This window comes from Mytilus edulis, chromosome 10 (assembly GCF_963676685.1).
Source record: "Mytilus edulis chromosome 10, xbMytEdul2.2, whole genome shotgun sequence".
Taxonomy (NCBI): domain Eukaryota; kingdom Metazoa; phylum Mollusca; class Bivalvia; order Mytilida; family Mytilidae; genus Mytilus; species Mytilus edulis.
Window position 1 is genome coordinate 5635559 of NC_092353.1, and position 26955 is coordinate 5662513.

The 26955-nt window shown below is 31.5% G+C and overlaps 1 long non-coding RNA gene across 1 annotated transcript; it reads right to left on the reverse strand.

The window, feature by feature from the left end:
• Positions 1-1313: 1313 nt before the first annotated feature.
• LOC139492325 (uncharacterized) lies at positions 1314-10428 on the reverse strand. The gene is made up of 2 exons (XR_011656793.1): positions 10318-10428; positions 1314-1619 (listed from the first exon to the last, which is right to left on the reverse strand). It is a non-coding gene; the product is annotated as an uncharacterized lncRNA (long non-coding RNA).
• Between the last annotated feature and the right edge of the window lie 16527 nt (positions 10429-26955).

Genomic DNA, 26955 nt, shown 5'->3' on the forward strand with positions numbered 1-26955 from the left:
ATTTCTAAATGGATTAGTTTGTTCATATTATCGTAAACTTTTGCTCTCAAACAATGAGAACAATTACATTGACGAGCTGAGTGACCTAGTTATGGCTGTTACATATTTGTATACAGGGAACTTTTGAAAGTGGTTGAATTTATTTTTGTCAGTTTGTATACAGGCATTGCTGTTGCTTTTAAGATGTTCAAGAAATGTAGAAGATAAAAAATGGATAATTAAACTCAAAGACTCGAGGAAAAACTGACATGCATCGCAAGGAAAAAAACAAAAAATCGTGCAAAAGTCATACAACGGTCTACAATAAACTCATCATAGATACCAGGACTGAAAATATATATTTACGCTAGACTTGCGTTGAAAAGGCCAAATAAAGTACGAAGTTGAAGAGCAAAGACAGTACAATATGAACCCATCAAAACCGGGGAAATCCAAAAGTAATGCATGTGTATTGATTTTAGAAAGACATATTCTCTATTTTGAAATTCGTACAATGACCACATGAAATTTGGTCGGCTATTGTGTAGTATTGTGAAACAACTCATGTGTTCTTATGTACTATCAACATGGCTCAAAACGATAAACAAAACTAAAAAAAAAAATGAAGGAGCAACGTAAAACATAATAGATACAGTAGCATGTAACATGAAACTATCTTCCTGTACATTAACTCAAAATATATTTCAGTATTTCTTTTCATATTATGTATTCGGCAAAGTAGACCTTTTTCAACATAACAAACGTATACTGCCGTCATGAATTTTATCCTACGAAACTAACCAATCGGAAATTGAAAATTCTACCATCTAATACAATATGAAGTTACATCGACATAAAGCGTTTAAAAGTGGTTACATGTCTTCTTTCTCTTTTAGCCATTTTTCAACTTGTCTTTTCGCACTGCCAATAAATTCAAATGTGATTGATAACAACCAGAATTTAAGGAAGGGATAACATAATTACTTCGCATGCAGAAACAGTATTTAAAATTGAATTTCAATTAAACTGAGGATCTTGTTAAATTAAGTCAAATCCGTGTGAGAACCGACAACAAAAATTAAAACATTGTTGTGACGTCATTCTATTGTTGTACCCGTTCTTTATTTCAGTGATTGGACTATCATTTACCTGTAAGAAGCCATTATGTTACCTTCAGCTGTCCAGAATTTTTAAGAATAGCCCTCCGCTTTCTTAAAAATATTGGACAGCTGAATGTAGCATAACTGAATCTTAGAGGTAAATGATAGTCCAACCACTGAAAATTATCAATTCCGCACATTGTTTTAATCATGTGAAAAACAACCAAAGAACAATTGACTATTGCAAACAAACATTTTATTAAAGCCACCTTCCATTACAATAATTTTGTCACTCATTAAAACGTTTTGTTGAGAATAAAACAACTTTCAAATTGATTTTAACACTACCAATACATATAGCACAGATATTTTCCTCAGGTTTAGGGTTGTGTCCTTGAGCGCTAATTCAATTGAATGTTCGTTGTAAGTCTTGTTTTTGTTGCTTTTATGTATTTCTTTATTTAAAAGATTTATCCTCATCCGTCTTTAGATACGAAAATTGACATCTGGTGTTCTTATTCTTCCTAACATCATTTTCAGCTATAATTAAAAAAAAAACAAACAAACAATAAAGTTATGATTTTAACATTTGATTGATCACGCCGCAATGCAAGAACCATAAACAACATAAAGTACAAATGCAAAACTTCCTTATAAACTAGAAGACTGCAATAGGTTTTTTTTATAATTTTCAGGTTTCGGCGTTTATTAAAAATTTAAAAATTGATTTTTTTTAATGTCTGATATTATTGCTTGAATGTGAATATTATGCAACACTTCGCTTATGAACGACGATGAATATGGGAAGCAGAATAAAGGAAGACATTACCTCTTGTTATCTGTCAAACAAATCAATGATGTGTCCGATTCGCACTTTGTTCGTAGTGATCGTTTTATGATATAAAATAAAATAAAAAAAGAGTTTGTTTTGAAAAAGGAAACGGAGATACTTAATTATGTTACCATACGGTGATCTGTATTTATTTACAAGTAATTTGTCGATAATAGTTGTCTAATGGCGGGCATTCAATATTACACATACCCTAGTGAAAGTAATAAAATGCCACGGGATATCAATATGTGAAACAACTCTACATAAATCTAACGGACAGTGGTATAAGAGTACATATAGAATAATATATGGCTAAATCCGTAGCGCATGCTGTATCACTACGAGAAACCAATATCAATCCCGAGGACCGAATGTGAAAATCCTTATCGCATACATAATTTATGATATGTAAGGGGACAATTATTTGATTCTGCGATGTGGGCGTGTCAGATTTTATAAATAAATTTGCTGACCCCAATTCAACTTAATATGAATAATTTTGTCTTCACACATGAAAAATAAATATTCGGGGCCAAAATACATGTTTGTAATCGAGTACAAATGTATCCAATATTAATCGAAAATCCAGAAAGAAGTATAGTTAGTTGTTGTTTTGAGGTATATGCAGTGAACGCTCTTTTCACGGAAATAAATATAACTTCGTTCATGAAATCTAAAAAAAAATAATTACTCATTTACTTTACCATTTAGAATGAGGAGACTCTTTTCGTGGACTCACTTTTGATTGTAATGGTATATGTGCATCTAAGCACGACGAATAGTGGATATCAGTGGAGAGAAAATGTGTATTTTTATCATTTTCTAAAATATTTGTTTTTAATCTGAATCAGCGTCATAAATGACTTATTTTCTTTAGCAAATGTTTTTTTAGATATTCAATCTAAATATGGTTCATTTCGTATAATGTCAGAAATTACAACAACTGGACGTTATAGTTCAAACTTGGACGTCATTCAATATATGACACCACGCCTGGTATGCGATACTGGTTTAGCTATGCGAAACGGGGTATGCGATACAGGGTGGGTGATACAGACTGGAAAAAAAACCCTTTATTTGATATGAAAAAAAGTCTGTATTTAGTACTAAATATATGATAAAACATTATAACGAAGATAATTCTAATCAAATATCGAACGAGCAGTGGATAAATAAGTTTATTGATAGCTTTAATATAGAAAGATATTATTCCAATGAATGAATCATAAGTTCAACTTAATAGGTATTACCATGAATCGTCAATAACTATTTGTTATGACGTGATTTATATGGAGATTTGCAATTGATACGGTAACCTGATTTAATCATGTGATATCAAATAAATTGTATCAAGGTTTATTTCGCACATTATTTGCATGGTTAAGTTATATGTAATATGAAAAGAAATTACCAGCATAAAACGCTTCTAGGTTAGACTTTTGGAATGATGCAAACGTAACTAAAATTATGTTATCCTTTTCTTAATTTATAAATGCTATGTAGGTTTTATTTTATCATGATTGGTATATTCAAACAGGATTTTCTAATGAAGATAAAATACATAAATTAGGCCGTTAGTTTTCTCGTTTGAATTGTTTTACATTGTCATTTCGGCCCCTTGTATAGCTGACTATGCAGTATGGGCTTTGTTCATTGTTGACGGCCGTACGGTAACCTATAATTGTTAATTTCTGTGTCATGTTGGTCTCTTGTAAAGAGTTGTCCCATTGGCAGTCATACCAAATCTTCGTTTTTATATTTCCAGTTTTCATAATAGGAAAACTACTTCCATTCTTATTATTATAAACTATATTTGTAATATTTATTTTGATAAATACTATGTCTACGTCTAGGTTTCGTTATCGATGTTGTCTTGTCAATATCATATCGTTAAGGATTCGACCTCGTTGCCTTTAATCATTCATGTTTTACTATTTGGTTCCGATTCACTCTCGTTGTCGTCTATTTTTGATTATTTACATGAAAATATCCTGTATCATTTCCTTATTATAGCGTAGATTTGCAGTCATTCAGTGTCATATGGGTTGTTTGTATGCCGTAATTAGAAGACTAATTAGTACAGTATGTGTCTGTTTTTCTGTAATTGACAGACATTATATATGTTATAACAATCGGTTAATTAAGGAAAGATCAAATATCCAGGAAATATACTATTATTTCATTTAATAATAGGAGTGGTCTTTTAGAAAAATCGTATATTAAAACGATACAACTAAGCAATTACTAATAAATTTGATATACGCAGTTGTGATCCATTGAAAAACAAATATATTTAATATACAATTATAGTCCCCCATGGATATTCAGGAAATAGTATCAATTACATAATATTGATGTGATCAAGTACACAAAATTATTCTGTGCGAAAAGTACTATGTTCATTATTGAAATTACAAAATATTACCTGATGTTAAATCAAATCTAGCAAACAATTGTCTACCAGCAAGTATAGGTTAATTAGAGATAAGGTGCATTTAGTGGAGTGACCACGCCAACAATTTTTAAACTTTAATGGACCACCTACCTGCAGACTAAATTATGACTTTTTGAAAAGAGTAATGTCTGTTCTTTAATTTTTGCCTGGTCGTAGAATTGAAATATGGTGCAATTTTTTTTAAGATAAGGTCATAGGTTAGTTATTGAGTTTTTCACTATTGTGAATTTATTTCACAAGAGGTTATAAAAGTCTCCAAATAATATCTGAATTGTTACTAAACAAGAAATTCATAATGAAATAAACTGTGACATTTTAAAGGGAATTCAGACTAGCAACAAAATAGAAGATGAAACAACCGAATCTCAATTTTTTTTTTTTTTTTACATCGCATGTACTTCTAAAGATATTTTTCTGAATTTTACGGCATTTATAATAAGAATCGAGGTCAATTTGGTTTTTTCTTTGATGTATATGTATTGCCAGTCAAACATATTTCACAAGGCAATTAAATCAAATGTGAGTTCAATGATGGACTAAAGTTTCAGCGTATATTTTAGCTCTATGAACTCTTTAGGTTTTAAGTGCCTTTTGCCTTAACAAAAGCACACATGGACCCCTTAGAAAGAGTGGTTGTATGGGGTATTTAACAGACAAAGGGCATGACAGCTTTCGAAAACTTGATATCATTCATCGTTTTCATCGTCGTCTTCTTCCAATATTGTTCGATGAGTTAAATAATTTCTACAACCATCAGACCCTACACATTAACAAATATTGGTATACGCGGATTTCTGTTGTTATTGCAAGCTGTTTTCCCTTGTCCGTATACGAACAAACAAGGTCTTGATTGAAATCTACTGACAAAGGCCCATCAAAGAAAACCGAGAGCAAACCTTTTTAACCCTCTTATCAACCAGACTCTTTGGAAAGTATGATCACTGGTTTCGTAATATGAGAGTTTATCCAAACTTGCGTTCGAAGCATTGCACGTGGGATGCTCTGTAAAAACGTGTTTTAACATGGGGGAATTTTCACTGGACTGGCATCCTTTGTGGCGGCAAACTCCACCCTTACCTTGTTAAGATCATCATGAAGATACTTAAACTTTCCCTCCGGTTCATACAAATAGGCGATAAATGCACTTCCAATGTTAACGGCGATTCCTAATCTCCTGTTTGAAAACTTATCGGATTTGGAACAACGTTTTGGTATTTTTGTCCTCAATGCGCATGCTCTTCAACTTTATACTTGTTTTGCTTTCTAACTATTTTGATCTGAGAGTCACTGATGTATGTGGACAAAACGGGCGTCTGGTATATCAAGTTATAAGTTATAAATATTTACAACATTTCCACATTAAACCATCATTATGGAACAGAGCTGAAGGTATGGGACCAATAGGATATTCCAATATTCTGACTAAAATCTCATTCTCACGAATATTAGTAGGAACTAAAGCACAACGAACTATTTTTACTGGGTTTATGTGTGCCTTAACAAAGTCACCTGATTTACACTTGAGTTATGAGGTCTTGGTAGTATCATCGAAAGTATTGAGAGCAGACCTCGACGTATGACTGTAGAAGACTCATTAGAGCAGCCTTCCACAAAAGATTTAATCATTTGGTTGCCACGTTCAAGAGATTTAAGAAGAGAATCATGAACATTTATTGAGATTGGATCGGTCATATGTGAATGCAAATCAGAGATATTCTTCTTTTCTCATGTCATTCCTGTTGGGTTTTTTTTCTTCGTGTTCAATTTCTGCATCTGTGGCTAATCTCCATCTTGATCTCATATCAGAACTAAAATGTGCAAGGATGTGTCTTGTAAGCATCCATCGAAGTACAGCTTTTTTTCCTTGCCAGTCCTATGATGCCTCTACAACCTTTAGAATCTTTAATAATAGTTTTATATGTAGCCATATCACTCTATTTAATTCTATTTAAGGCTTCATGTTTATGTCTAATTGAAGACTCACCTGACATAAAGACAGATTTTACCGTTTCAGACGGATTCAACATATCCAATATGAAGGCGGCTGGTGTCCACCTATCATAGTTGGTCCGATTGGTAATGAAAAAGCATTGCAACGATGCAGCTACCATTTTCAAATGTAGAAGCCACTACCCATTCTGTTATGTAACAATATCTCAACTGCACGAAGAAAAATATCCCAAAATGCGAAGGTTGGTGAGTGTATTCTGAATTTTTCAAACAATGGCAACATATTCTTTAAACTTAGGAAAACATGTGCAATACCTTCAGCGCTTTTTGGTGTTTCAGCAAATGACCTGTGACATACATTTGGTTCAATATTAATTAACGATTTTTGTCTGAACACCAATCGAAGAATGCCTTTAAATTAAACAAAAGTGCCATGAGAGCTAGCCTCATATACCACAGTTCATCCTCGAACACGTCTGGAATAGACCATTTTACAGTTGGGCAACAGCATACAATTAATTGTCAAATATTTGCACAGCATATTGTTCACCAGCACGTTTTGACATATCTAAACGTTGTTTCATAGTTGTAAATACTATTGCCATGTCGAGGCTTGGTATCTTTAACCGGAACATAGGCTACAGACGAAATTTCAGATTTAGCCTTTTGTAAGAACCGGTCCAAAATGGAACAATTTGTTCTGTGCTTTCTGCAGAAAATGGAAAAGAATCGAAGTTTTGCCTCGAAAGAAGTCGCAGAAAAACCAAAGACAGGACAGAAATATCTCGGTTTTCGATGAAACAAGACACGATCCTCCCATAAACATAAGAATAACCAGGAGGTCCATACCGTTTTGTTGGCTTGTCGAAAGGTAAACATGCCATAAAAGTGGTATTCGAATCATTCAACGTTAAAGATCTTTCTTGTCCCCGTTTAACCTTTATGGAACTCAATTTGGCGTTTGATGATTCGTTTTGATACTGAAATACAACTCTAGCCATGGAGTGAAATGTATTTTTACCATCGATTGTTTCAGCATTTAAGTCAATATGTTCTGCTCCCTCCTGTATAATACGACCACCTTTTCCAAATACAGCAATACCATTAGGTACATAGGACATGTCTTGGATTCTGTTGTTTTTTCAATTTGCTAAACTTATCTTATATCTACATACTTCAGAATAGGATGCACAAAAACCATAGGAGTTTGGTTTTTTGATAAACTTTTAAAGCCAAACTCATGGTGTACTTGTAATGCCAAAGTAAGATAGAATGGGGTTAACAGGTTTATGTTTAAAGCAAGTATGCATTCTGTTATTGGCAGGACTTTTTTCAGTTTGTCGACAGGAAGTTTAGAAACATTACTAAATTTTTTCAATGAGCATCAGAATAACGAGGAGGTCCATATCATATTCATTGAACTATAATGTAAAGTTAATGTAAATCCTCATTAAAGTTGATTTATAAGAAATACTGACTTGGAATGGCTTCGAAACTTTACAATAGGACGTTTAAAACATTTTAACCCGGAAAATCATGTAATCTAAATTTACAAATGTTGTAACCACTTAGTTAAAATAATACAGAGCGTGCTTTCGCTAAACTGAGTGAAAATGGACAAAATTTAGAGAAAAAAAATAAGGAATTCTAGTTTTACATTATGAATAAACAAGTATACTCTGTATAAAATGCAAAATCATATGTCAAAAGACCAAAAAAAGTAACAAAATTCAAATTTTTTCCAATCTTGAAATTTAAAAAAAATCCAAATGTCTTTTTTCTTTCCATTTTATAAAAAACAATGCACCGCATGAAATGTCTATGACCGGGCAAAAAGTTAGCTTAAGGTTTATTGGCTTTGCAAAAAAAAATCATTTTTAGCCTGCAGGTATGCTGGTCCATTAAAGTCGTAAAATAAGCACCTTATTCTTGGTCTTCCACTCCCCTAATTCAATAAATAGATAATAACTACACAAAGTTATATGCATCTTCTACCATTGTATGAAGTAAAGCTAGGTATAATCTTGTTGAGCTGTATGTTGAGTAATAATTGTTTCATGTAGCAGCTATATTACATCTCAATTTTTGTTTTCTTTATTTTTTTTTAAATTTTAGAAGTAAAAGCAATATTTCACTTGGATAAACATGTTCAATAAAGTACATTTGTAATTATCAAATACATTAGGGAAGTAATACAGATATAAATCATATTTCGCTTTTGAGGTGAATACAATTAACTTTCTGTTTACAATAATGATGATTATTTATTAAGTTTAGAACATTTTCTCTGGAGTAACGAATGTCGCATGGTCTGCAAGCACACGTCTTGTTATACGTGACAGTCAATAATTATATGGTTTAAGCACATCACACTAACATCTGTCTTTCATCTGAATTGTATAACTGAGGGAAATAATATTTTATCAATCCAAACTGGTCCTGTATATCTGTTTAGTCGGAAGATTTAAAAAAAAAAGTAAAATAATAAAAATATCGACCTCTATGGAAAATTCAAAACGGAAAGTCCCTTATTAATTTTTTTGTCAAATCAAAAGCGAACACACATCAAACGAATTGATAATTAGTTATCAAAGGTACCAGGCTTATAATTTGAAAAGCTAGACGCGCCTTTCGTCTATAACGACTCATCAGTGAAGGTCAGATAACAAAAAATTTAAAGCCAAAAAAGTAGACAGTTGAAAAGCATTGAGGACCCAAGATTCCGAACGGATGTGCAAAATACGGCTAAAAATGTAATCTATGCCTGGGATAGGAAATTTCTTAGTATTTCGAATAATACATACTTTTGTGAACAGTTAACTTATAAAAAGTGACTATATAATTGATATTCATGTCAACACAGAAGCGCAGACTACTGGGCTGGTGATACCCTCGGTGACGAAACGTACACCTGCAGTTCTATCGAACCAGTACAACTGTCATATTCCTATTTTTGTCTTATGTAGACGAAAGATCAAAATCATTCAGCATGTTTATAATGCTTCTAATGTATCTAGTTTTGTGGCGTCAACTTGAACGGTGAACACGATTCATGTGACGATTAACAAAAACCTATAAATGATACTTGTAGATAGTCTTAAGCTTTTGCTTAGAGGTAAAACAAAAAGTTTTAGGAAACTGAGTGTGAAATTTCCAAACCGGGTTCACCCGTACTCGTTCACCACAATGATGATTATTATCTAAATAATAATTCAATAACGAGTTGTTAAACACCTGTAGGACATTTTATCCTTTGAATTGAATTACACATAATATCTATTAAGCAGAAATGTATATAGCATAACAGTAAATATAAGAATAAGAAGATGTGTTATGATTACCATACGATATGAGACAACTCCCCTTCAGGGATCAAATGAAATACAAGTTATCAACACTTGTAATAATCAAATTAATCATTACTCAGAGACGTAATGTATATATAAATCATAGCTTTGTTTTTTGAGGCGTACGTTTTCATATTTCCTGACGTACTTAAGGTGCTGACAGTCTAATTGACCAGAAGACGCGTGGTAGAGTTGCTTGGATATAACTACTAATAATCTCCTGTAATACTTTATTAATGGACATAGCATCGCTAATTTTTTGAGATATTGAACTTGACTGATAAAAATGCTTTGAAATGTTCCAAATGATTCATTAGTCACTAGTCACGTGTAATGACTTGTGGCAAATTAAGCGACTTTCTGTTAGAATTTAATCTCAGAAATTAATCAAGTTAATAAGCTTATATGTATGCTGGTCAACTGAAGACGTAGCAGTAGTAGGAATACTTATAATAAACGAACGTTAAATAACCATATGTCTAGATGAGAGCCAATAGCTGTGTTAAGCATGTTTACAACAGACAACAAATTAACAGAAATAAGTGTAACAACACTTAACAATACCGAGTTAACAACACTTAACAATACCGAGTTAACAACACTTAACAATACCGAGTTAACAACAATTAACAATACCGAGTTAACAATACTTACAGTAACTGAATACAACCTTACATCAATCTCAAAATCATCGAGATGTTGGTATCGTCAACTTATTCAACCTAAATCAATTTACAAAAACATCGAGATGTGGGTATCGTCAACTTATTCAATGTTCTGACAACGTTTTCCTTTAAAAAATAGACCAACATTAAACACTTTTACTTTACTTTAAGTTAATGGGTTAAAGGGATTTATATTAATCTTATCTGTTCTGAAGACTTTTCATTATACGTTAAATTGTTAATCATTATTGAGAGATAAATGGTGATTCATTTTGCTGAAAAAAGGATATATAACCAGCACATTTATCCAGGAAACGTAAATAACAACAAAATCGATTCAGAATTACGTAACATGCTGTGTTTAATAAAACTATTACATAATCGTCTGGATAATTTGTTAAATTGATATTTGTAACTGCCATGAGTGCATCGCATGTACTATAACGTACATAACACAACATCCTGAATACAGTTTCAAAAACTGAGAACAGCTTTCAATTCCACATCCGAGCATTTGGCTAGATTACGGACCATCATTATTTAACCCTTAAAACTAATTCCCTTTCGAATCAAAATAGTATATCCTTAAGTTGTCAACAAATGTATCTATTTCTATAGAAGAGTGGCGAAATATAACATGTATAATACTCTTCTAGCGAAAACAGTTTGACAATGCCATAGCCAAACGCAACAGAGGATGAAACGACATAACCGTAGTAAAAAAAATACACAGACAAATAAAAATTGAGCAACACTAACCCTACCAGAAACTAGCCCTCCGGAAGGGAAAGTGTATCCACATGTGGCACTCGTCAAAACATTGCAGTCGGAGATATAACGCAATACAACTAATAATATTTAAGTATGTCTCTATCCCAAATCTTCAAACAGAGTGTGTCTTAAATTAAAAAAAAAAGCAAGTAGTCCTTTTGTTTACGATTTTACACTTTGACGTGCTGGTGTATATAGAAAATTTCAAGATCTTTGTAAACGAATACGACAAATAATTTGATACGTAATTTATACTTTTATTCAATTGTAAGGCTTCTATTTATGGCCGAGGAACCCTGACAATTTTGATAAAAAATTCCAACCAAACAAGTAATTAAAAAAACCAAATCTGTTTTCCTCATTACACACGTACCTTGTATAGCACATAGTTTAAATGTGATTGATTGAAATGAGACAACCAAATGGCTGTCATTAATACTAGATTCCTCAAAAGACTTTGAGAAGATCATATGATATATGCCATTAGGTCCATTCGCATTGACAATATTTGCCAATGCTTAAGTTTATTATCTATTATAAACTTGAATGGTAAAGTTCTCTATATTTGTATAAATTATTATAATAAAGGTACTAACGACTTTACTTTTATTTTCAGGAATAGCTTGTACCATCAACAACTACGATCATACATCAACCAATGTTCTGGCTGGAATAGAAGATGTATACCATGGTCATCTGAACTTAAATATTCCTGTTGTGATTCACTTTCTTGTAGATGTAATTTTTGGGGACAAAACTGTAAATGTGTATCCCGTTTGTGGGGATGATGTAACAATGACACGTGTGTATCAGTTTATTGGTACAGTGTTACAACTATAGCATAAAAATATGATAATTACAACTTGAGATTTTTAAAGTTTTTATTTACTCGAATTATGTAGACTGCTAATTTTTTAAAAGTATTTATCAATGATTAAAAGTGTGTAGATTGGGTGTATACATCAGTGAGATATCAACCTAACAACATAAAACCCAAAAAAAAAATGTTTTTATTCAATTGTATTGAATACTATTAAACATAGAAATCATTAGTATAATATACTTATGAAGACATAAGCAATAATGAACTATTGATAAAAGAAATCCACTATACTGATAACATATAGATCATGTTAGTTTTGAACTTTGTTTGTGATGTAGTAAAATTGCAAGATCGACATACAACACCAATCAAAACCATTTTCTTCTGATATATTTTATCATTCCCTGTAATATTGTGTCTCCTGTGCATCTTATCATTTAACTCATGTTCCAAATGTACTTGTACCAGGTTTAACATGCAGTTGTTTATTTGTTTCTTTGATAAATAGTATTAGATTTTGTCAGCTGTTATTATTTTCGCCCTTTTTGGAGTTGCTATCGAGTTCGGTATTTTTGTTAAAATATTTTACAATTCACTATGTTAGAGAGAGTCAGACTGCTTTTAATACTGCGTTATCGTTGTCTCTTTATTTTTGGAATTATGAAATTATTATGAAAGTAAACACTAGGTATTATTATATGTATGTTTTTTCTATATAAAAAATAATGAAATAGTTGTCCTATTTCATTCCACAGACTATATGACAGTCAATAGTTTCAAAGACTAATACCCCGGTTAATCGTTTCATAATCATCTTTCCCGTACGTTTTCATGCTTATTTTTCATTGGACAATAATGATGTCATTGACTATTTTGCTTGTCAACGTCAAACTCTAACATTGTAAACGGTATAATCTGTGTGTGTCGATTATAATTTCACTTACAAGAAGCAATTATAAAAGAGAGAAAATTTTCCCGCTCATTTTATAAGATCCAAAATATAGTACCTTATTCACAATATGGGTTTGGTCGTCGTTTTCTAAAAGTGAATTAGCGTTTGGTGTACTTTAGCTTAAATTTATCATATGCGCAGCACATTTAACACAAGTATTTCTAGTCTTGATTGCAATTAATGAAATATTTACAAATACAAGAAGAACTATAAAAAAAAAACGTATAGTTCATCTTGTGCATGTCAAGTTATGTGACATTTTTTTATCAGATGATATATGTACACTTTTAGAAAATTAGTTAATTTGGTATATAAAAACACTTAATGACTGTGTTGTTCAGTATAATAAAACACCTATTGACTGGTTGTGCGATTAATAACAAGTGTGTTGTCCCTTAACTATTGCTCTCGGTTTGCCTCGAGCAATAGCTGGTATCTCAGGGACAACAAACTTGCTATTACCCTAGCACCCAGTCAATAGGTGTATAATAGGATGAGCATTAAGAATAATCGTTATTTCATCTTCTCTAGTTTTTTGTGCATTCCACATATCTTGAGCTTTGGGAGAACAATATGTCTACACACTAGTAAATAATTGGTCGAAATTTAATTCTGACTTTAACTGTTTCTTTATTTCGTCTGCTTTTCCTATTATGACCTCCTGAAAAAAAGGCGACAATGCCTGATAACGTTTCGTATAAAGAACACAACTTCTACAAATCTTTAAAAAGGTATGATACAAAACGTTAGAGGAACAGATTCCACCACTATGTGCAATACTCAATTCTTATCAGTTGAATTTAAATATTTAAAAAGCTTGACAAGCATCACGCTTTAAATATCAAACTCTCTCGAGTGGAGAAATATCGTAACACACTTGTTGCAGTGAAATAATCTATATTTTTTCAACTGTTATTTGAATCAAATATGAATTTCAGTTATGAACATATACATTCTACCATTAAGGAGTGTTATACGATAAATCATTGAGACAGTCTAAAATGAGTATATATTGCATCACACTAGATAGGATTGTGGACTCTGTTTATATATAAAGATATATAAACTCAGATCATGCAACTTACTAGCTGAGTATACAAAAAAACAATCGTCCGGAGAAATTATGAGTCGGCTAAAAATATAATAAAAGAAAGGAATAAAAGGAAATATGGGTTAATAAGATAATGAGCACCTAAAATACACTACAAACCAAAGTTTTCGAGGGGGAACATGTCTTCAAAACACAATCAGTTGAGATTGTGTCCATCGCACTAGAATGCGATGATATATTACCTGAGCTGCTTACAAATTCATAGAATGTCTGGTGATATCTTCCTTAATCAGTATTATGTCAGAAAAGCGATATGTCGTACAAATATGTTCTTCGGGCTAATTGTGCATGACGATTCATCTTGATATGCAAACGAAATGGTCAGCAATAGAATTTAAACAAGTTTAAAATATATAATTATTAAAAAAGAAGATATGGTATGATTGCCAATGAGAAAACTCTCCACAAGAGACCAACATGACACAGCAATAAACAACTATAGGTCAACGTACGGCCTTATGACAACTTCAACCCTCCAATCAAAAATATGTGTCACTTATCAATTTAACATGATCGATGATTTTTTACTTTATGAATAGGGAAAGGGTTGACCAAAAGTTGTTCACTTGTTTTCATAAATGATTTCTGGTTGATTCCTTTAAAATAATCTTCATGGTTTTCTTCACTTGAATATGTTAAAGAAAATTATGACGTGAGTCATTTCTTTTGTCCATTAGAACCGAATGATGAAAGGTCAATGTCATCTTCATTTGTCTTTGAAAAGTATACTTATATATACCCGAACACTTACCAAAGGGAAAATTATAGATAATCATAATTCTTCTATTGGAATTGCAACCAAAGATGAAGATCTTCCATCACTGTTTTGGATACATAAACTATAGAAGTATCAATACAAACAACGTTATATTGTTGGTCATCGATGTGTTCCTCGGAATCTATCTCTAAATTAGTTACATCAATTTTATCAGCAATAAAAGCCGTCGGTCATAGTTTTGTGAAACTACCTATTCTAGAGGTGGCGTGAATCAGATGTGGAGACTGAAAAAAATCAAAGATATTTCTGCGTGCACACAATCGAAAACCAGATGCAACCCACCATTTTTATCTTAAGATGCCCTGTACCAAGTCAGGGAAATTGCCATTGTTATATTATAGTTCATTTCTGTGTGTGTTACATTTTAATGTTGTGTTTCTGTTGTGTCGTAGTTTTCTTATATTTGATGCGTTTCCCTCAGTTTTAGTTTGTAACTCGGATTTGTTTTTTTCTCTATCGATTTATGAATTTCGAACAGCGGTATACTACTGTTGCCTTTATTCATTCATCATGCAATAGAATTTAAACGTTTGACTTTAATATCACTTTACACACGTAGTCCCCAATATTCTAAACAAAACTATTTAACGGCATCATTCAACACTCACATGATTGATTCATGTATTTTCTAATGAGAAGGTCTCTTCTTGGAATAGTACACTGTTAATATATTATGTAGGTTGATTGATTTTGATTGTAGCATAACGTCCAGTGGATATATTTTATTCATGTTCAGATCGAGTATATCTTTCGGACCTCCCAAATATCATTTATAATCGTTATGGATAAGACTTTCTAAATTGACGTGATTGTACAACTGTAAATACTAATAAAACACTTTATAAATATCCCTTTCAATACACTGTACAATTTTCGTTTGAACATTTGGCAAAACAGAAGCTCAAATTGTGTAAATCCAAGGCAAACAAGGTGAATTGCGATTAAAAAATAATGTATTAAACATTAATGCATCGAGTTACAGTCTAAGGAATTCGCAGAAACAGTTAATATTGGGGAACGAAGCAATGTAAACCATGATGTTTATATCCCATCATATACAAATATTTGTCCGATATGTTGGATAACTTTACTATCCGCCTCGATTTTTGTACATGAAACTTTTGAAAAGAAAATATAGAAAATCTGCTAATCGGTAAAGTTATTGTAACCGATTTTGTAATTTAATGAAATTAATATTTCGAATTAAAAGTATTTTAGAATTGTTCTGTTAGGGAACACATATACGTAAAATATTAAGATAAAAGTCTTTTTAATTAAAATAAATGTACAAGTTTATTTCTTAATTTACACAATAAGGTAACGCAAAAAGTAAACACGCGTTTACTTTCAAGTGCACGTAAAAATACACTAGTGAAATCTGTAGTAAACGCCTGTTTACTTTTAAGTGCACGTAAAACATAAATTTGTTTAATCTGACGTAATCGCATGTTTACTACTGACTAAACTGACACAGAGTGAATGCCCGTTTACTCCGTAATTATACCTATTGCCAGGTTTTTACTGACATGAATAACATATGTGGAGCAGGATCTACTTACCCTCATGGACAACCTGAGACCACGCCTTGGTTTTGGCTGTGTTAGTGTTGTAAATTCTGTAGTTGTCTATGTTGTATTTCATGTACTTTTTGTCTGTTGGTTTTTTTTTGCCACGGTGTTGTCAGTTTATTTTCGACTTATGAGTTTGATGTCACTCTGGTCCCTTTTTTATAGGTATAATCACCCTTAACACATTGGTGTTGATTAGTAACAACATTTTCGTTCTATTTTCATAGTTGTTTTAGTATCATTCGTTACTAATAGTAATGACCTTGGATAATCTTGTGAAACTCATAACATATCATATGAGGCCATTGGGTTTCGTACAAATGCACTTAATCTAAACATTATGGATGACCTCCTTGTAGTATTTATCGTAGTCGTCACGCATTTGTTTTCTCTCAAACAGTTCATACCATTATATGACCGACGATCCTTTGATTGATTTATTGGTTGATTGATGTTTGCCTTTTGCCATCTTAGCGCAAAGAAGCTACACCGCGACATGCTTATTTAAACGATCCTTTGAAGAGTTTGCTGTTGTAAATCGAAAGAAGAATTGTTCTGTAGATTCAGCCTGAAAAATATAAATCTATGATGTAAGCATTTACACTGACAATGACATGATGTTTATTCTTACAAGACGTTTTCAGATTCTGCGACATGTTGTGATGCCAGCCGTATACAAAGAATAAATTCGATGTTTTGGTGTGTTTCTTTTCTAAGTCGTTTTATGCATCAAAAAAATGTTTTACGACAAATAACAACCTGTTAGGTAAATTAAAAAAGAAGAAAGTCCATAAAACTGACAAAATCAAATGGCAGACTATATCAACCAGCTGAACGTATATTTTAAGTATTACTGGTATATCTTTTGAGATTTTATCGCATTGCTTACTTGTAAGTAAACTAGATAAATGACAATACAATCCTTTTTTTAAGTAATAGACACTGTAGACAACTTTTTCATACTAGATCTAACCTTTTTCGATTTTAATAGTGACTTTCCTTTTATTGAATAAATTCTGTTGACATCAATAGGTTTTATTTTTATCTTTAACCCCCATCTTTTTAACCAGGCAAAATCGTAGATTGAGATCAATGATATAGAAACATTATTTTTTTTAATTCATTTTAAATGTCTTTCGTGTCATTTATCAGCAATAATTTCTGGTCAGAAAATGAAAGACTTGCATTTATCAATAAGAAACGTATAAAACAGCAATAAACGCTTGCCTTTCTGGTTTTAAATTTCAATACGTGACGTCATTAGCATATTTAAATATTTTTCCGTTTAACTATTATGGTGGCTCAGACAACTTTTTCCGCATCTATAGATCTGTTTATCAAAATGAGCTAAATTAAACAATATATTCATAATCACTAGATCTGTTGGTATTACTTTCAATTGCTAGTCAGTTTTAAGTTCGTATTTTGTTGCAATGTAAGTGTTGATAATTATGTTAGGCAGACGATGGTGTATATTCGACATCATTGATGTCGAATACAAATATCAAAAATGCAAATACAAAGATATAATTTTATAGCTAGAGGATCAGAGGGTGTCCCTTAACCAGTTGATTTGAAGTGCAATGTAAAGTCGTAATCTGAATCTCAAGTTAGTGACCATGAGAAATAAAGTTCCACGAAATGTATTGCACTAAATAAAACAGGTTGGAATCATTGCTGCTAAAAGAAAACAATATAGAAGAAGCAGATAGTTTATAAAGCAAAGAACACGGACAATCCAACGAGGTTGAAACACGACATGGAACTTTGATGTTCATAAACTTTTACCAGTATATATATTGTATATTGCAAAAGGATCTGAATTGATACACAGAAAAAAATAAGTTCGACAATTAAATATAACATACAAAAAAATAACTTGATATGAGAGATACCAGAGGGACAGATAGATTGAAAATAATCTGACAATACCATGGCTTAAAAAAAACAGACAAATAATAGTATACAAGACACAACATAGAAAATTAAAGACTAAGCAACACAAACCAAAGCGAACCTGGGATTTATCTCAGGTGCTACGGAAGGGTAAGTGGACCTGCTCCACATGTGCTACTCGTATAATTGATGAACAATAATTTAATAACAATTTTTCGTACTTTATTTGGCCTTTTTAACTTGTTTGGATTCGAGCGTCACTGATGAGTCGTTTGTAGACGAAACGCGCGTCTGGTGTATATATAAAATTTAGTCCTGGTATCTATGATGAGTTTATTCCGAACATTCTCGTAAATTTTTATCAATCTTAATAGCTGCGACATATACAAAACAAAAGCTGATACTTTCGTACGATAGATGCACGTTTCGTCTTCAAAAGACTCACCAATGACTCTCAAATAAAGATTAACTATATTAAGATGGTGTCGGTAAAATCGAAGAAGAAATAGATTATGCTATGGAGAATCTTTGGTTAAAACTTCCATATAAACACCAACACTATATCAAGGTACCTTAGCTGCATAGAGCAAAATGTATCAACTCAATGTATACTCAATGTACAGGTGCTGATTGAATATTGATACATCGAAATCGAAATCGAAATGCAACAATGAAAAATATGAGGCAAAAGTAGTTTACTAATGTTTGGATCTTAGTAATCCATTATAGATAAAACACCCGAATAATAAAAAGGTACAGAAAAATTATTCTAGTATATGATAAACGGGAGAAGACTTCGTGTGTCAAAAGGATAAGTGTCTTTTTGTCATCTTACCCATCTTCATTCTAGTATATGATAAACGGGGGAAGACTTCGTGTGTCAAAAGGATAAGTGTCTTTTTGTCATCTTACCCATCTTCATTCTAGTATATGATAAACGGGAGAAGACTTCGTGTGTCAAAAGGATAAGTGTCTTTTTGTCATCTTACCCATCTTCATTTCTAGTATATGATAAACGGGAGAAGACTTCGTGTGTCAAAAGGATAAGTGTCTTTTTGTCATCTTACCCATCTTCATTCTAGTATATGGTAAACGGGAGAAGACTTCGTGTGTCAAAAGGATAAGTGTCTTTTTGTCATCTTACCCATCTTCATTCTAGTATATGGTAAACGGGAGAAGACTTCGTGCGTCAAAAGGATAAGTGTCTTTTTGTCATCTTACCCATCTTCATGTCTAGCTGTAAATGTTAGTTCCGGCTGACTCTCTTTTTTGGGATTCCCATTTTTTTTTTTTTTTGTTCTAGGGGTTTGGTGCCATCCACATAGTCACAACACCATGAATCATTTAGTAGGAGGACATCCTCTTTAGAGCGGAACATCAGGTTAAAGGGTATCAATAACTTTTTTAGATGCTCTTGTATAAGGTCTGCCTTATCCAAACAGAGGGGGAAATCGACAAGAGGAGGAGTTTCCCATAGGAAATCAAATAACCGAGTCACAAATGATGTCAGTATCTCAAGCCTGCTAGTTTCAGAGACGTTTTAGTTTTAACTTGAAACTTTTCTTACAAAATTTAGTTGTTCCTTACTCAACCAAAAAATATGTCTATACTTTGGTCCGTCTTTTCATGAAAACCAAATCGGACTATTTCCTTTAATATTTCTTTAACTTATTAGAAAAATATAAAAAGTAAAATTGTAACTGTCAGAGAAAAAAGAGGTCGTTGTAATATCGCACGAGGAAAGAGACTTTATATGATATACTATAACTAATTTTCTATGATTTGTTATAAATATGAGTTATAATGCATAGAAGCAACGAGCTAGTCATGTTTAAAACACATAAGATAACAACTGTTGTATATCAGCTGAGTGGAGACGAATTTCTGTAGTACAAATTTTATAATGTTAAAGTCATCCATCATGGTGGGTGAGTGTGTAGTGTTCCATTACCCTAGAGAGGACTGATTCATCAAAGTCAGTTAATGTTTAAACAGATCACAAGATTATTGAAATCTTATATTCCCTAGGATTTGATTTCGTGTCAGAAATAAGGGTTAACAATCTCATAAAAACAAGACAAGGAAAACAACATCGATGAGGATTTCACGACACGATAAATACAACAATCCCTTTCCAATTAGTCATAATCTATTTCTAATCCTCTAAGATATCACAGTTTTCATGATATAGTTTAAGGTTAATCATATAATCATTTCGTGATTTACTGTTTAATGGATCGGAGAACATGTGACAGTTTCAATTAACCGATTCTAAATAAAACTTAAAATCATGATATTTCTATCAAAGAATAAGCGGAGGGGTCATTATGGGCTTTTCCATTTTTATGAAGAACATCATACAAACAAAATTAATCAAAGTAATATTGTCTCTTTTATGATATTGAAATCTAAATATGTCACTATCAATTAACGTGTTTGAACATTGCAAAAATGTTGGTATAACTTTCTGTTTAATCTGTAAAGTGTATATTAACCTAGAATTATCCTCATACCACCTTTACCATATTTATAAAAACTATACTAGTAACTGATTTTCTAAATATCCATTTGATTTTTTCTAATTCTTGAGTTTTAAGTTAACATCGAGAGATTATTGTCATCTTTTGTTAGAAATGTTCACAAGGTTGGTAAATTTGTCTATTTTATCAAATTCCTCGATTTCTCTTGTTTTACATCAGCATAAGAATGTTTTGGAATGAAAAAGAACGTGCGACCACAAGACAAAACATAATATTAGCCGTGATACTTTAATTTGATATGAGAAAGCTTTCCTTAAAAACAATTGTTGTTTCTTGGTTCTTCGTGATGCGTTAACGATTGAAACATGGATGCGAAACTGCATCTTGGATGATTAAATCATATTTTCAATCTAATGCACCATCCAACAGTTTTTAATCCTTTGAGGTTTGTCTTTAAAACTTTATTATATGTGACCAAAAAGAGGCCTAACTGCCCTTTTTTCAAATAATGGTATATGTATGAACTTTGTTTTTGTAATGCAAATGCAAGAGTGGATATATCTAAATTGTCTAGATCTCTTGCTTACTTGATAGGATTGAACTGAATCCTTCATCATAGTCTATAATAGAACATGGTTTCTGATGTTCCGTTGTTTTCCTCTTATGTTTGATGTGTTTCCCTCCGTTCTTGTTTGTAACCCGTGTTTGTTTTCTCTTAATCGAGTTTTAACTTTTAAACAGCCGTATACCACTGTTGCATTTATTGAAAACGGTTTCCTCTCTATCTTATTTAAAGTTCAGAAAGGTCTCCATCATTTTACATCAAGTTTAGAACGGTGTCTGTCATCCTACATAATGTGTAGAACCGTAATCACAATCCTTCGTCGTATCTATAAAGGTATTCATTATTGCATATCAAGTTAGGATGGTCTCAATATCAGGTTAAGAAAGGTCTCAATATAAGGCTCGAACATCTTCAGAAATGTCAATGAAAGGTGAATGTGTTAGCTTTATTATGATACATAATATATAATCATTTTATAAATAATACAGTTTTTCACAAGGTTGTTTCATTAAGTATATGATTAGACGTTCAGATGATTCAATGAACAAAAACGAGGTTCATTATGTTGACACCAACTGATTAAACAGGAAAGAACTGATGGCTTTAGCTATCAGATATTGGGTGTAATAGAAAATAAAAATTTAAGTAATTTATTTTGCGCTTTTACCATGCTTTGCATTTAAATAATACATTTAGAATGCACTTTACTTTTTCATTGTGTATGCATTTAAAAAGATTAAACGCATATCCGTAACCTTAAGGTAAAATAATATCGCAAATAGTATCCCTGTCACAAGGCTACATTGGTATATGCCATTGTAATTGATATAGATAAAAATCAGATGCGTTATATATATATATGATTTCTAGTGAGATAACCATCTACCATGGTTCAAATGTGGTTAATTTAGGCAATTAGAGGCAGTCGTACGACCTTCAACAATGGGAAAACCCCCATTTAAAGAAATACAGGTATCAAATAATAAACGTTTGTACTCTTATGCTGTTCTTGGATTCTGATCAAGGACATACTAACCTAGCTGTTCAAAATGCGTTTAGTGCAATAACATTAAAACCTACTGTTTTACGAGTCATTCCAGGTTACACTGTAAAGACCTTAAATTAATAATCCATGTCCATTGGAATAATGGCCTTAGTTCCTAAACACTATTGCTTTCTTGACATGTTAGTGAGACAATAAAGTTAAAGTGACGCTTTTGTAATGACCTTCCATTAGTTCGAAACACCTTCAACCCACTGTCAAAATAAAAAAGAGAAATAGTGATTTTTTTTATGAACAAGGAATGGCTGATATTGCCTGTATTTATAACATTTACAGTATACAATCAGTAGGTTGAAGATGCCAGCATTATTTGAATATTTCTAAAGTGTGGTGACGAAACCAATTTGAAGATGTATTTGATATGATACATAGCTAGAGTTTGGGTTGAACTTTTTTTTATTACAAGACTATTTGAATAAATATTAAAAACATTTGTACACTAAAAATCTATCCTTATTAAAATGTGAGCTGTTCTTTTTAAAAATTATAATTTCGAGTCACGTTCCGAATTATGACATTGTATTTTAAAACAGTATGTGTAACTTATGAAGCAATGATTGCAGGAGATATATAAGTTTTGATTTGAAATGACGTTGGTTGATGTGAACCTTTAACTTCTATCCTTGTAAGTGCTGACTGTCATTTGGTTTCATTTGAATATTGGATAGTATTGTGAAATGTTGTTTATATGTCCCTTCTTCTTTTTGCTATATTATATTTATTTACTACAGATTTCTAATTGGCCCCATACTTTCTTTTCATTTCTGGTCATGACGTTGTCAGGTGGAATGTCCCTTATGTATCTTCTTATCCCAGGAATAGATTACCTTAGCCGTATTTGGTACAACTTTTTGGAATTTTTGGTCCTCAATGCTCTTTAACTTTGTACTTGTTGGCTTTATAACTATTTTGATTTGAGCGTCAATAGTGAGTCTTATGTAGACAAAATGTGCGTCTGGTGTATTAAATTAAAATCCTGGTACCTTTAATACTATTGTCCCACTATTACTATTTCAATCACCATAACCTCAGAGTAAAGTACTTAAAACCAAAATCAACAGAAGAAAAAATGAAACACAGATAAAAACCTCTGAGGTCGAAATACATAATGTCCATATATTTCATAGGTGGGGCATGAAAAAACCAACATCATACTAACCTTTGTATAAATAAGAACTGATAAAAGAATACATGGTTGAAACAGGTGGAACATGCCAGGTTGAGATAGCAATGTTATCCAAACAGATTAAAGTTATAAGTTATATCAACATCACAAATCACACAAAGATGGCAAATGAAATATAGGACATGCACCTATTATGGATTTTGCATTTACAGAGAAAATTCATTTTGAATATAGAATGACTACTTGTGTGAATTTTCAAATAAAAAAAAAAACTATAGAATTAAAGTCAGATAAATGAAAGCTAGTAGCAGAAAAATGACTATGTGGACTATGACAACAGAAAAACACACATTTATATATTTATTTACAAAGACAATTACAAAATATATCTAAAATATAGTCACATTTTAACAAAGACATAGAATTATGAAACAATAACTGTTTAGTACTAATTTAATTAAAATAAACATGAGTTTTAACGATCATTATCTTCCAAAGCTGAAATGGTTAAAGTCTACAACCTCCAAAATATTTCCTTTCTTTGCTCTTATATTTCATATAACTAAATTGTTATTTTTTCCTTGACAGCATAATTTAATCCAAATTTATTATAAAGATAATTTCAGGATAACATTACCTCTATTAAAAACAATTAATGCCCTTTGGCAAGAACAATTTTCAAAATAGATACAGTAAAACCTGTATAAACCGGCCGGCTACGGGACTATGAAAAAGGGCCGGTTTGGACAGTGAGCCGGTGTATTCAGGTTTCCGTTTTGACCGGAAGTTAATGACTTGTGACGTCCGACATTTTGTATGTAAAAGTTCTCTCTGATTGTAAATTATATTTTATAAATTAAAATACTTTCACTTCGTTTTACATTGTTTGCATCTGCATCATAATGCTCGCGTTGTTTAAATTGTAAGACGAGAGTTTCGATTCACTCCCATGATCAATAATTTGAAATGTTGGAATGGCCGATTAAAAAGCCAGAATATTATCAAAAGTAATTTCATCACTTTCGAAACGTTGTCGTACAGTGTACAATATCCATTGATTGTTGTCATCCGGGTGTTTTTTTTTATTATCAAGGTCATTTGTTTAGAGGTTCACAACAGGGAACCCAGGATTTCGAAATCACGATGTGAATTTCTTACTCCGCGATTTTAATTTGTTTATCCAAGTTAAAACGTAAGTTCAATCCGAGATATATTAGGTGTGTATTTTTGTTTAATTGACCCGTTTATAATGTTTTAATAAATAATACAGCTCACTACTGTACGATTGTAGGTTCACAGTTTGACACCTGACTAATTGATTATCACGAAAAGCCATATTGTATAAACAAATATGTTTTGATTGCATATCAATCATTGAAATTAATTAGACAAACCGGTTTTGACAGGTAATAATTAATGTAATAAAGAGTATTGGGACTTCATAATTAGACCGGTATTCGGAATACACAGGGTCCGGTTTACAAAGGGTATTTTAACAAAGACTTTGAATGGAAAAATAAGGGACTTTCATTTTCGGCCGGAATGGACAGGAAACCGGTTTATTCAGGGTCCGGTTTAATCAGGTTTGACTGTATTCATATCTTACTGTGGCAAGTTTATATTCAGGAAAGTTAAATTGTATGTTGAAAATAAATGCCATTTCATGTTTCGAACAACATTTTGTATAATTACAAGAATATAACATATATATGTATATGTCTGATAAATGAATTTGATCAGTTGTGGTGATTACAAAACAAATACAATTCTAAATGCATACTAAAATAAATATCTTTGTAAAAACAGTAAATGTGTGTATAAGACACAAATATAAATAAAACAATGCCCTCAAACAATACTGTTTACAGCATTCAATTTTCAATCTCAAGTCCAGACACTCTCAATATTATACCCACAATTCTAAAAATCTATAATTTTATTTGTCAAATTTTATCACATATCTTATATATCATTGACATTGATTCTCAACAGATGAAAAGTTTTACATCTTCTTTTTAGACCACTTCTTCTGTAATGATTACAATGCTTTTAAAGTAAAAGCTATTTATTGTTTCTAAATCAGATCTTTGATAAAAAAAAAATGGCCAAATTTCATAAGATACTTATATTATAAACATTCAGCATAATAAAAACTGTATACAATTTATCCAAATACTAAGAATGCACAAAATAAATGCTTCAATTCATACAAAGTGCTTGCTACATCAGGTAAAATTAATTTTAATAAATTCAACCATATTTGATAAAATATAAAACATTTCAACTTTATTCATCATTAAACTCTTTGAAAATACCAGTAAACTTCTGCACAACCAGATTGGAAAATCATACTTTTCTTTCATATTTAACGGAATGTGGAGAAAGTACATTATTTAAATGGATCATACTATGAGTGTTAATCTAGGTATTAATCTAAAAAATAATAAACTGGATGTATAACAAAATCCAAAATAATTATAAACAACTGAAAAATTTGACAGACAGCAATCAATATCATTTATTATTTATTTAAAATTGTCATTTAAAAAGGCTATTGAATAAAAATGTAATTATGTTTTGAATGACAACCACCAGCTGGTCATCTTCAGAGATGCATAAAAAGAGATGAAGCGTATACTCCGATGACAATTCACATTTTCAGAACTAATGGTCCAAAATGGAAATCATGTTATGTCATTGGTTGAAATTCTTTTGTTTTAAACCAATGACGTTTTCGTGTCACTTTTGAATAATTAACCAAAATGCACTAAATTCTGAAAAAAGCAGATATTGTCTAGTATAAATTTTTACAACATATTTTTTCTTTTTTTTTTCTTTCCTATCAACATATTTTAAAAGAGTTAAAAAAAAATCTACTACAAAATTATAAACCAAAAATAACCCAGACTTTTGATTATCAAATACAAAATGGTGGGCTATTATACCTTTTTATTGGAATGTGTGACACATAATCATTTCTATAACAGACCATATTTTATTATATTTGACTTAGTATATGTTAAATTCATAAAGGGTCCTCGTTTTAATTCTTGTTAAAAGTAAAACAACCAAATATTACAGGCAAGTTACACATCAGAATCTCACAAAGATGTTATTGCACTGGTGCTGAAATAATATAAACATACAAAATACAATAATGACTAAATAGTAAAATAAATACATGTACTATGTAAATGTTTGGCAAAAATAAACTTGAGTGGTACTGACAGCAAAAAAACTCAACCTGTATTGCATCTATGCTAATGAAGAGAAACTGACTAGTTTTCATACATAAAGTATGTAAGTCTATGTGTGTGTTGTATTATGTATACAATAAATGATGAAAACAACTTTCTAAATTTGGTATGTACAAAGCACTTTTCTAGATAAGCCTTCATTGGGAAATGCTGAAACCCAAGAATTTGAAAGTCAGCGATAAAAGGGTTGCTTTTGAAAAAAAGTAAGGAGCGGAGAACTTATAAAGTAAAATAAGC